General features: G+C 42.3%; 1 protein-coding gene across 4 annotated transcripts in view; it reads left to right on the plus strand.

The window, feature by feature from the left end:
* The window catches only part of Pak1 (p21 (RAC1) activated kinase 1), a 146,428-nt gene that overhangs the window by 40,921 nt on the left and 92,700 nt on the right, over positions 1-12,807 (plus strand). Inside the window, exon 1 of one of the 4 annotated variants that reach the window (XM_045145609.1) lies at positions 434-534. The exons of 2 other annotated variants lie outside the window; for them this stretch is intronic. The gene's annotated coding sequence lies outside the window, so the exon portion shown is untranslated. Of the gene's footprint in view, positions 1-433; positions 535-12,807 lie in introns of those variants that run through there. One more of the 4 variants, XM_045145611.1, reaches the window with a different exon arrangement.

Here is a 12,807-nt window from a genome sequence, read left to right on the forward strand (position 1 = left end):
GTGTGCCACCACACTTGGCCTAACTCTCACTTTCTTCATCTCTAAATTAGGATAAATAATGCCTTAAAAGCTGGTTGTGAAGATTAAGTGAAGTAAGCTCCTTACAATGACTGGCACATAATGAGCACTTGCTTAATATTTTCCTTTCCTCCCCACCCCCCGCCCCAGGAGAAAGGCGTTTTCCCTTGAAATACTGGCCGATTGAATGTGGGAAATGTTCTAGATGTCCTACATATGGCTGGCTACTCTGTAAAGCCCATTCTATTATGTGTCTTTCTCTGTGCTTTCTGTATGCAAGATAGTCACCTTCTTTTCTGTCTTCCAAGCCACTTCCTGGGGAGAAAGTCCAATGTAAGCTGTTACAACTTGCCTTTGGCCCCTCCCAGAGCCCAGTTCATTCCTGTATGCTGGGGAAAGGAAACTAACTCACATTGTCCAACCCCAGTTAAACTTTTCAGGCAGAGCATTTTGCTAACCTTGGGAGGCAGCAGCAGTAGAAGGCATAGGCCTGCAAGAAAGGGACCCCTGGGCAAGGTAAGTGGGAAGACTATCTGGTCCATAGCCGGATGGAGCCCAAGGGGCAATTCAGAGTGTGGGGAGAGAGATCACCTTGTGTCTGACCTCTGAGTTAATAAAGAAACACTATGATTTTAAACCCAGGGAGTGGGGAGGAGGAGGAGTGGGAGAGTGGAGAAAGGGCCCTTTCCGGTTCACTGTGGCATCTTTGGGTTAGCTCGTGGGAGGAGCACCAGCCAGGGAGTCAGGAGAAAGGAACGGCTGTTCTTCCCACCGATCTTTGTTGTTTTGTAAATTTCTTGCTATAAGAAGATCAAAAATATGTATCCCTGGGCTGGAGAGATGGCTTAGTGGTTAAGCGCTTGCCTGTGAAGCTTAAGGAGCCCGGTTCGAGGCTCCATTCCACAGGACCCACGTTAGCTGGATGCACAAGGGGGCGCATGCCTCTGGAGTTCATCTGCAGTGGCTGGAAGCCCTGGCGTGCCCATTCTTTCTCTCTCTCTCTCTCTTTATCTGTCGCTCTCAAAAAAATAAAAAGTATCCCTGTCTAATAATGTAAGTAGTGTAATTCATTTAATCCACTTAATAATTCTTTAAGTACCATTATTAAAATTTTTTTAATACATTTTAGTTTATTTGAGAGAAAGAATCAAAGAGAAGGTAAGGGAGGGAAAGAGAGAGAGAGAATGGCATCCAGCCACTACAAATGAACTCCAGACTCGTGTGCCACCTTGTGCATCTGGCTTACATGGGTCCTGGGGAATCAAACCTGGGTCCTTTGGCTTTGTAGGCAAGTGCCTTAACCACTAAGCCGTCTCTCCAGCCCAAAGTAACAGTCTTGTTTTCTTTCTTTTTATTTTGAGGTAGGCTCTCCCTCTAACCCAGCCCGATCTGGAATTCACTATTTAGTCTCAGGGTGGTCTCAAACTCATAGTGATAAAATGTTTTTATTTCTGAGCACTTTTTCCATAGAGCAAAACTGTGATCTGTAGTATTATCCCCATTTTATAGCTTTTAGACATTTAGAGAAGGAAGCTTGTGTTCCACACGTGGCACCTGAGGGAGCTGGCTTGCACTTGCCATGCATGATTTTGTGTTTGTTTATGTTTGCCCGTGATGCTTTCAGCTACACAAAGAAAGCAATGGGTGATCAGGTGACATAAGGAGAGAATACTGACCTTCATGCTGGAGGGAGAGTTGAGAGAAGCTACTTCTGATCTGTAACCTGGGGTGTGGGTTAAGCCTCTCTTCTGGTTATGTTGTCTTTTACTCACACCTTCCTGATTAGCACTGGGTGTGTAACACAAGTGGTAATTATGTTTAGTTGGATTGTTTATTTTTTAATATCTGACTTCTGCAGGATTTGTCTTATAAGTTCCATAGGCAAAGAGACTATTTTGTTTGCAGAATCTTGGATGGAGGTTTCTTTGTGACAATTCTGAATAATGGGCTGGAGAGATTGCTTAGTGGTTAAAGCAGTTTCCTGCAATGCCTAAAGACCCAGGTTCATTTCTCCAGAATCCACATAAACCAGAATCACTTGGTGGCACATGTGTTTGATGTTTGTTTGCAGTGGCTAGAGGCCTTGGAGCACCCATTCTCTCCCTCCCCACCCCATAAAATAAATGAAACATATTTAAAAAAAACTTTATTTTTAGTTTCTGTTCTAGTTTATATTGTCACATGTCCCATTTTATTGCTAAATATTTGATATTTTCTACAAATTAATATTGCTTTGTATGGATTTTGTATATATTCTGTTGTTTGGATATACCATATCTTATTTATCTGTTCATCAATTGGTAATAGGATAGTTTTCCCTTTTTGGCTATAATTGAATAATAATACTATGAATACATTCATATATACTTCTTATGTAAATATATATATATATATTTTTTTTTGAGGTAGGGTTTCACTCTAGTCCAGACTGACCTGGAATTCACTATGTAGTCTTAGGGTGCCCTCGAACTCATGGCGATCCTCCTACCTCAGCCTCTCGAGTACTGGGATTAAAGCATGCACTACCATGCCTGGAAAAAATGTATTTTTTATTATTTTATTTTATAAATTTTTAATTTTTTATTGACAGTTCCTATACTTACAGACAATAAACCATGATATTTACCTTCCCTCCCCCATTTTTCCCTTCGCAACTCTGCTCTCCATCATATCCCCTCCCTCTCTCAGTTAGTCTCTCTTTTACTTTGATGTCATCATCTTTTTCTCCTATTGTGAGGGTCTTTTGAAGGTATTGCTAGGCACTGTGAGGTACAGTACCATCCCCTAAAGCTCCTAAAGTGTATTTTAAAAACTATTTATTTATTTGAGAGACAGAAAGAGAGGGAGGGAGGGAAGAAGAGGAAGAGGCAGATATAGAGAGAGAATGGGCACACCAGCACCTCTAGCTACTGCAGATGAACTCCAGATGCATGTACCCTTTTGTGCATCTGGTTTATGTGGGACCTGTGGGAATCGAATGGGTTCCTTAGGCTTTGCAGGCAGATGCCTTAACCGCTAAGCCATTTCCCCAGCCCTAAAGTCTATTTTTAAAAAATTACTTTTATTTATTTTTTAACTATTTTTTTTCTATTTTACTTATTTATTTGAGAGAGAGAGGGAGAGAGAGAGAAAGAGAGAGAGAGACAGAGAGAAAGAGGAAGGGGCAGATAGAAAGAGTGAATGGGGGCACTAGGGCCTTTAGCCACTGCAACTGAACTCCAGACACTTGTATCCCCTATGCACCTGGCTTACATGGGTCCTGGGAAATCGAACCAGGGTCCTTAGGCTTCACAAGCAAATGCCTTAATTGCTAAGCCATTTCCTCAGCCCCTATTTTTATTTATTCATGAGAAAGAGAGAGGCAGTTAGAGAGAATGGGTATACCAGGGCCTGCAGCTACTGCAAATGAACTCTAGATGCATGTATCATATATTTGGCTTACATGGGTCCTGGGGAATTGAATCTGGGTCCTTTAGCTTTGCAGGTAAGTGCCTTAACTACTAAGTCATCTCTCCAGCCCCCAAAAATTTCATTTAGCATATATATATATATATATATATATATATATATATATATATATATATATATATATATAGTATTACTGGACTGCATGCTAACTCTGTTAGTTGGGTGTATTATTTTACATCCCTATCACAATGTGTTTCACATTCTTTTTTTTTTTTAATATATATTTTAAGTAATTTTATTTATTTGAGAGCGACAGACACAGAGAGAAAGACAGATAGAGGGAGAGAGAGAGAGAGTGGTCGCGCCAGGGCTTCCAGCCTCTGCAAACGAACTCCAGATGTGTGCGCCCCCTTGTGCATCTGGCTAACATGGGACCTGGGGAACCGAGCCTCGAACTGGGGTCCTTAGGCTTCACAGGCAAGCGCTGAACCGCCAAGCCATCTCTCCAGCCCGTGTTTCACATTCTTATCAACTTTTGTGAGATGTCACTTCTCTAGGTATCAATCCCACCAGTTATACCCAGGAAGGTTGGACTTGGTGATGTCCCGTCTAGTTATAATGTATTACAGAAATTACTAGACATTTTTTTTTTTTAAAATAGGGTCTGATCTCCCTTCCTCCACCTCCCATGTGTTGGAATGACAGGCATGTGCCACCATTTACTTAGGTGCTTTTTTTTTGTATATGTGTGTGGGGGGGGGCTGTTTCTGTGCTATGTGGTGTGTGTGTGTGTGTGTGTTTGTGTGTGTGTGCGCGTGTGTGCAGTGTACTCTCTATCTGCCTCTTCCTCTCTCTGTCACTGTCAAATAAGTAAATAAATAAATAAATAAATAAATTTTAAAAAGAAAAGCAGGGCTGGGGAGTTGGCTCTGCAGTTAAAAGTGCTTGCTTGCAAAGCCTACCAGCCCAAATTCAATTCTCTAGTGTCCACATTAAGCCAGATACACAAAGCATGGGGCTTGATTCCCTAGGACCCACGTTAGCCAGATGCACAAGGGGCCACAGGCATCTGGAGTTTGTTTGCAGTGGCTGGAAGCCCTGGCGCACCCATTGCCTCTCTGTCTATCTGCCTCTTTCTCTCTCTGTCACTCTTCAAATAAATAAATAAAAATGAACCAAAAAAAAAAAAAAAAACAAAACTGGATTCAGTTCCGAGGCTATATTCTTTCTATTATTTTTGCTTCTTTCTGGTGAAGACATCTTTTCCTCTCCTGCTCTCTCCTTTTGTAAAGGTCTTGATTGGGGGGAGGGATTCATCACAGTCCACTTAAGGTATGAAATTCGTGCCTGTTGACAGAGCTAGTTTGTTACCACAGCCTGAAACAGTTCTGATCACTGGAGGAGACTTTAGGTCTGAGACCACTTTAGTCACTGGTTACTTGGACATCCAAAATGGCAACAAGGACTTTTTCGACTCATGTATTTCTTTAATGTTACAGGGACATTTAGGGTCATTAAGCTTTGTAACCATCTAGTAAGGGACTCTCTTAGATGAAAACTAGTATCTTCCAACCCTCAGTTTAGCTCAGTTGAAGGTGTATCATCTTTTCCCATAGCCCCTGGCATTTAATTATCACCAGATTTATTATTATTTTTAATTGTTTTTTTTTTTTTTTTTGAGGTAGGATCTCACTCTAGCCTAGAACTCACTCTTAGTCCCAGGCTGGCCTCAAGTTCATTGTGATGATCCACTACCTCTGCCTCCCAGTGCTGGGATTAGAGGTTTGTGCCACCATACCCTCCTAACCAGATGCATGCTTTTTTGTTTGTTTGTTTTGAGGTAGGGTTTCATTCCAGCTCAGGCTGACCTGGAATTCACTATGTATTCTCAGGGTGGCCTCGAACTCATGGTGATCCTCCTACCTCTGCCTCTTATCCATCAGAAATCTTTCTGAAATAATTAGTTTTTTTTTTTTAATGGATTGATTGATCCTGAATACAGCAAGGAGGGTGTCTACAAGAGGACGTAGGCACCGTGGTAAAGCCTCGTTGGCTTTCATAGTCAGAATTAGGGCCCCTTTCCCTGCCTGTGGTGAGCCTGTTCTACAGTTCTCCCGTTTTCATGAGTGTTTGCATCTCTGTTGCCCCTGATACATAGTACAAGGCACCGCATCTGGGAGACACTTAGGGAAGGCTGGTGCAGCTTGCCGAGCGATGAGTTCTGGGTGGGGAGAAGACTGCAGTGATGAATCCGCTGCCTCAGTTGAAGTCATTCCCATGTCCTGCTGAGCTCCGAGAAGCCCTGAGTGCAGGGAAAGGTTAGGGTAGACCTTGGCACCATGGGATCTCGCTGTCTGCCCCATGCTAGAGCTCTTTCTGAGAAGATGACATACTCACACTGTTCTCTGAGTTTGTGAATTCCAAATACATCCTTAAGCTCCCCCCCCCCCACACTCTTACCCCAGATAAAAAGAGTTTCTGGCTGTAGGCATATGCACATTGAAAGCCGCAGATATTACGAGCTGTGTCACCCACCCACAGAAGCCTGCCCCAAACTGTCTGAAGCCAGCATTGTGTCAGTGTGTGTCACCTGAAAGCCTGTCTGCCGTTCAGTGTGCTTCTGCAGAGCCACTTAGACAAAGCAGGGGTGTGGGTGTCTCAGTCTGCACTGCCGTGGTTGGTGTGAAGAAAGGGCCATCACAGCCGATCGCTCACACGACGGCCTTGGCCCAGCTCTCTCTTCCAGCGTGAATTTGAGCTGTCTTGATGTCAGTGCCCACTCTCTGGCGTCTCATAGCCAGAACAGTGACTGGCAAAGTAGGGATTGTCCGTTTTTGTATTTCTTGTCATGGTTTCAGTTTAAATTTAAGGTTGCAGTGAGAATGTTTTCTAATATACACACCCAATTCTGCCTCCATAATAATTGAGCCAGAGTGTATACATATTTACTGACAAGGCTAACTCTTTTTTAACTTGGCCTGAGGGGCAAGAAAATGTTCCCCACTTAGGATTATCACTGTCCTATCTCCCTAGTGGTATTTGAAATTAAAGGAGAATAAAACCTTAAGATTTTGTCATTGTTTGGGAAATAACATAGAAAGCACTTTTGGGTAAATTCTACTTTAAGCTCTGCAGTCTACTAGGTGTATGGTCTTTGGACAGATGTTAAGCTCCTTGTGTCTTATTTTTCTATTTATAAAATGAGGATAATCAAGCTGATTTTTCAAGAGGGATTTTCTTTTCCTTTCCTTTCCTTTTTTTTTTTTTTTTGTTTTTTTTCAAGATAGGGTCTCACTCTAGCCCAGGCTGACCTGGAACTCACTATGTAGTCCCAGGATGGCCTTGAACTCACGACGATCCTTCTACCTCTGCCTCCCGAGTGCTGGGGTTAAAGGCATGTGCCACCATGCACATCTTGGGATTTTGTTAGTTTTGATTGTGTTAATTGTCACCGTCAACTAGGAGTCATTATCTTAAGCATCATCTTTAGCCTAGTGTGTAATTTTACACTTAAGTCACTTTTCCTGACATCATCTTAGGCAATCTTCAGGGTATGATTATTCTCATTTGATAAATGAGGAAATCTGTCTCGAAGCAGTCAGGTGGCTTGATTAAGGACAAGGACCTCCAGCTCCTACCCTGGGGCTGCTTGTACCCCGACTGATCCATGGAGAGAGGAGAAGGTGCTGTTAGGACCCTTGATGAAGTCTGATTATAATCTTTGGTTGGAGAAAGAGGCAAAGTCACCTCAGTTTCTATTTTATTAAAATGGAAATGCTGCTGGGCGTGGTGGCACATGCCTTTAATCCTAGCACCTGGAAAGCAGAGGTAGGTGGATTGCTGTGAGTTCGAGACCACCCTGAGACTGCATAATGAGTTCCAGGTCAGCCTGAGCTAGAGTGAGACCCTACCTTGGAAAACCAAAATAATAATAATAATAATAAAATGGAAATGCTAATGGTGCTTTTTAGCTCACTTTAAAAAAATATTTATTTGAGAGAGAGAAAGTGGCAGAGAGAAAGAAAGAGAGAGAGAGAGAGGGAGAATATGAGAATGGGCGTGCCAGGGCCTCCAGCCACTGCAAATGAGCTCCAGATGCGTGCGCCCCCTTGTGCATCTGGCTTTCGTGGGTCCTGGAGAATCGAACCAGGATCCTTTGGCTTTGCAGGCAAACACCTTAATCGCTAAGCCATCTCTCCAGCCCTTAGCTCAGTTTTGTTTGTTTAGCTAACACTTATCAAGCACTCAGTTTGCCTTCCCGGGTCCCTCAAGCTGGTGATGCCTCACTTAGAGTAGGGAGAAGACGGTAAGAAGGGTGTGTGTGTGACCCGAGGCAGTGCTGGAGGCACTGTGGTGGGTTCAGGAGAGCGCTGCAGCGACAGCATTGGAGCAGCGCCTTGCTGGTGAGAAGGTTTAGGATTGTTTGTAAGAAGTAAACTCAGTAATGGGGTGGGCTGTCGTTCATTGTTCATTGCTGCATATGTTTGACTCTTTGCAGTATCTTATGGAAAATAACTTTCTAAAAACTTTGGCTTACCTATGAGAACACCATAGCTGGAATCTAAACTTGCTTAAAGCTAGAAAGAAAGATTTCAGTAGTAAGAGAACTTGGGTTATAAAAGAAAAAGTGTATCCATAATGTTTGATTGTAGAGGTCTTTAAAATGAAACGGATCTATTAAAATTGTCTCCTGCTTTACTGACACAGAAGCCTGCAAGCTTTTTGTGCAGAATGTATTACTGCCACTTTTCTATAAAGTCAGTTGTACTGCTGCAACATTTTAAATTATTTGGGAAAGATATTTAAGGCAGTCTTGGAAACAAGCAGGTATCATGCAAGGGCAAGGCAAAGACATATTGTTCAGTTAAACCAAAGTTAGGTAATTTCTAAAAATATATTTTTATTTGTTTGTTTATTTTGAGGGAGAGAGGAGGGGGAGAGAGAGAAGAGGCAGAAAGTGAGAGTGAAAGGTGCACCAGGTCCTCCAGCCACTGCAAACAAACTCTAGATGCAAGTGCCACCATATACATCTGGCTGACGTGGGTTCTAGGGAATTGATCCTGGGTCCTTTGGCTTTGCAGGCAAGCGCCTTAACCTTTAAGCCATCCCCTCAGCCCTAGAATCTGTTTTTGTTTTTTAGATTTGTTTGGGTTCAGCCTTTGGCACATGAAGCTTTGTATGAGGTGCTGAGGGAACAGTGATTAATGGACATTCCTAAACAAGGGGACTTGTAGTCTGGCTGGAGATAGAAGACATTTGTGGTAAATAAAGTAGAAAGTTTTCACGAGCTCTTCTAAGATCCTAAAGGTAGAGCATGCCGTTCAAGGTGAGGACTGCATAGGAATGACAAGTTAGAGGACACACCGGAAGCTGGAGTTCACCAGGAGCCAGTGGGAGAAAATGATCGATAAGGGTGTTCCAGGAGAGATGACAGCCTGATGGAGACTGCAAATACAAGTTTGAGCATCTGTAAACCAAAATTCAAAATTCTCCCAAATTTAAAACTTCCTGAGCTCTGACATAGAAGTGAAATATTCTACACCTGACCTTATGTGACATGTTGCAGTAAAATCACCAGCACACTAAAAAATACTGTGTAAAACTACCTTCATTGTACATAATGTGCCTGTGAGACATGATACATTCCCTGGGTACATTTGGGTTTTGTTCCCAAGATCTCATTTTGTATATGTATATATTCTAAAACTAAAAAAAAATTGAAATCTGAAACACTTTCAGTTCCAAGTATTTTCAAATAAAGACTACTTTATCTATACTGGTGCTTAAACTCCCCCCAAAATAAGAGATAAAGTTTAATGCTGAGATGTAGTAGTTCTTAAGACTTTGTGTTCCTCTTTTGGAGAAATAGTGAGAACTTGCTTATTTTTCTTAATAAACTTTTTATTGACAACCTCCATACATATAGACAATATACCATGACCATAGTCCCCTCCCATTACTTTCCCTTTTCCCTCTTCCCAAATCCACACTCCACTGAGTCCCTTCTTCTTTCCAACCAGTCTCTTATTTTGATGGCATCATTTCCCCCTCCTGTTACGCAGGTCTTATGTAGGTAGTGTTAGCCACTATGAAGTCATGAGTCCCATACCACTTTGTGTTGGGAAGATTGTATTGTAAAGCACCCCTCTTTTAATTCTTTTTACCACCTCTTCTGTAATAGTCCATGAGCCTTGAAAATATGATAGAGATACATTACTTGGTGCTGAACATGCCACTGTCATTTCTTCTCAGCACTTCGGTCAGTTTTGAGTCTCCCCAGTGGTCACAGCTGTCTGAAAGGAGCAGCTCCTCTAACCAAAAGTGAGAGTAGAATTAATATGTGGGCATAAGCATAAGTATGTAGAGGGCAACTTGGAGGGCATAATGTGTCTACTTAGTCAGACAGTAGTGGTTCCCCCTCTACTGCTTAGGGCCTCCCCCAGCCAAAGTATTTTGATTAGGTTTTCAGTCCCAGGCAGGAACCCCGTACTGTGGAGCAAGCCTCCAGTCCAGTCAGAGCAGCTGGTTTACCCCGTGACAGACATGCCACCATTGCTCCACTAGGGATATTTGGCTTGGCTGGTCAGCTATAGAGTTGATGACTTTGATCTCTACATTGGCTGCTTCACAGAGCTTGTTTAATTTGTTAGGAGTAATTGACACTATGTTGGACTTTTTTTGTGGTGGGCAGGGATCAAATTCAGGGCCTCATCATGCTAGGCAAGCCCTCTTTTGCTAAGCTATATACCTACTCCCACAGGAATATTTTTATTTGTTTTATTTTTTGAGTCAGGGTTGCTGTAGCCTAGGCTGGTCTGGCACTTACTATCTAGACCAGGCTGCCCTCTTGTCTAAGCCTTCCAGTGCATGTGTAATATAGTTTAAAATTTGGTGGTAAGATGCACCAACTTTGCTTATTATTATTATTATTTTTTTGGTCAAGATTTCCTATGGTTATCTGGATCTTGTGGTTCCATACTAACTAAAGTATTTCTGTGCCGCTCAAAAGATGGTTCAGTGGAATGCAGCCTGCTATGCAAGTGTCGGGGACAGAGTTTCGATCATCATACCCAAATAAGTGCTGGCTGAGAGTGAGGGCCCAGCGCTTGGGAAGCATTGTCAGGGGCTCCCCAGGACAAGCTGGAGAACCGCCAGGCTCTGGGTTCAAGTGAGGGACCCTGTCTCAGTAAACGTAAATGGACAATGACTGAGGCAGACATCCGGCACCAACCGCGCCCTCCATCCACTCACACGTGCGTAGCGTCCATGCACATGTGTGCTCACATACACACCAACACACATTCACACACCAACTATTTTGTAAGCTGTTACTATTTGTCATTGTAGAGAGTGTCCTTAATAGACAAGTGGTCTTGCCATTCTATTACAAGAAAAAATGGCATATTTGATAGTTCTTTAAATACCACATCATCACTGTTAACTGATTTCTTCATGCATTTACTTGTGGTCTCAGAAGATCATAATTTTCATTTAGTAAATACATTCTTTTTAAAAAAATTAAAAATTCTTATTTATTTGCAAGGAGAGAGAGAGAAGAGAATCAGACAGAGACAGAGAGAGAATGGGCGCGCCAGGGCCTCAGCCACTGCAAATGAACTCCAGATGCATTTGCCCTTTGTGCATCTGGCTTCTGTAGGACCTAGGGAATTGAACCTGGGTCCTTTGGCTTTGCAGGCAAACACCTTAACTGCTAAGCCATTTCTTTAGCCCAGTAAATACATTCTTAAAATTGTTTCTGGTTGTGAAATAAGCGTATAGAAACAACTCAAATCCCATAGTCACTTCAATCATAGTAGACACCAATTAAATATATAGTCATTAGGTTGAAATCTATAGTCACTAAATAAAACCAGTTTTTATAATTCTTATATTGATCATTAGTTTTTTAAAAGATATTTTAAAATTTATTTACTAGAGAGAAAAGGAATGAATATGGCCTGCCAGGGCCTCTAGCCACTGCAAAAAAACAAAACAAAACAAAACAAAACAACAAACTCCAGATGTGTGGGCCACATTGTGTGCTTGGCTTTACATCGGTATTGGGGAATCAATCCTGGGTACTTAGGCTTTGCAGGCAAGCACCTTAACCACTGAGCAATCTCGTCAGCCCTGATCATTATGTATTTATTTTTTGTTTTTTTGAGGTATGGTCTTGCTGTAGCCAAAGCTAATCTGGAATTCACTATGTAGTCTCAGGCTGGCCTCGAACTCACAGTGATCCTTCTACCTCTGCCTCCTGAGTGCTGGGATGAAAGGCATGTGCCGCCATATTGTGCACTACCACACCCAGGGATCATTATTATTATTTTTTGTTTGTTTTATTTGCAAGCAGAGAGTGATAGGAGAGAGGCGGGGGGGGGGGAGGGAGGGAGGGGGAGGGAGAGAGAATGGGCTTACCAGGGCCTCTAGCTGTTGCAAATGGACACCAGATGCATGTGCCACTGTGCATCTGGCTTTACATGGGTATTGGGGAACCGAACCCAGGTTGCTAGGCTTGCAGGTGAGCACCTTAACCTCTGAACCATCTCTCCAATCCCTAGATTGTTAGTTTTTATAATAGAGTTAACAAGTGTTGCAAACTCATATGCCTACAGAGGTCAGATGTGTGACCTAAAAGATCCTGATTAGGCCTTAGAAGACTCTACAAGTTAGCATTACTGGCCAAGGTCCATAGCTTGTAAGAATAATTTGTCAATTATTTACTTTGTAATCAAAGGACTGTATAAGTGAAAGGGAGCTATTGCATTTTAAACAAGCTAACTGTTTACTTGTGTAGATTTCAGCAAGTCATTTGATATCTCTAGTGTTTAATTTCTGTCTTTGATGCACAGTCTCATTTCTAAAGTCCTCACAGTAGAAACCTCATTTTTTTCTCCCTCCTTCCCTCTGTTCCTTCCATCCTTCCCTGTCTTTGTCTTTTTAAAAATTTCTTTCTTTCCTTTTCTTCATTCCTGTTTTTCTTTTTCTTTTTCTTTTTTTTCTTGACAGGTCCTGGCTGGCCTGGAACTCACTCTATATACCAAGTTGGCCTCCAGGTTACAGCAGTCTTCCTGCCTCTGCCTCTCAAGCGCTGTGATAACAGGCATGCACCACCATGTCTGGCATGCTGCTTTGTTTCCTGAGCTAGTGGTTCCTTCCTTGATCACAAGCTTGAGTCTTCAGTAATCAACAACAAACTGTTGGCACCTTATCAGTTTTCCTTAAGTTCATAAGTTCCATGCTTCATCAGAGGGAGCCAAGTTTCTTAAAACAGCACTGAAAGAGAGACATTGGGTGTCCGCTAGTTATAACTAAACTGGTATTTTATGTTTTAAAATGATTTATTTATTAGAGGGGGGGGGAGGCAGAGTCATGTGCCAC

Source organism: Jaculus jaculus, chromosome 3 (genome assembly GCF_020740685.1).
Source record: "Jaculus jaculus isolate mJacJac1 chromosome 3, mJacJac1.mat.Y.cur, whole genome shotgun sequence".
NCBI lineage: Eukaryota > Metazoa > Chordata > Mammalia > Rodentia > Dipodidae > Jaculus > Jaculus jaculus.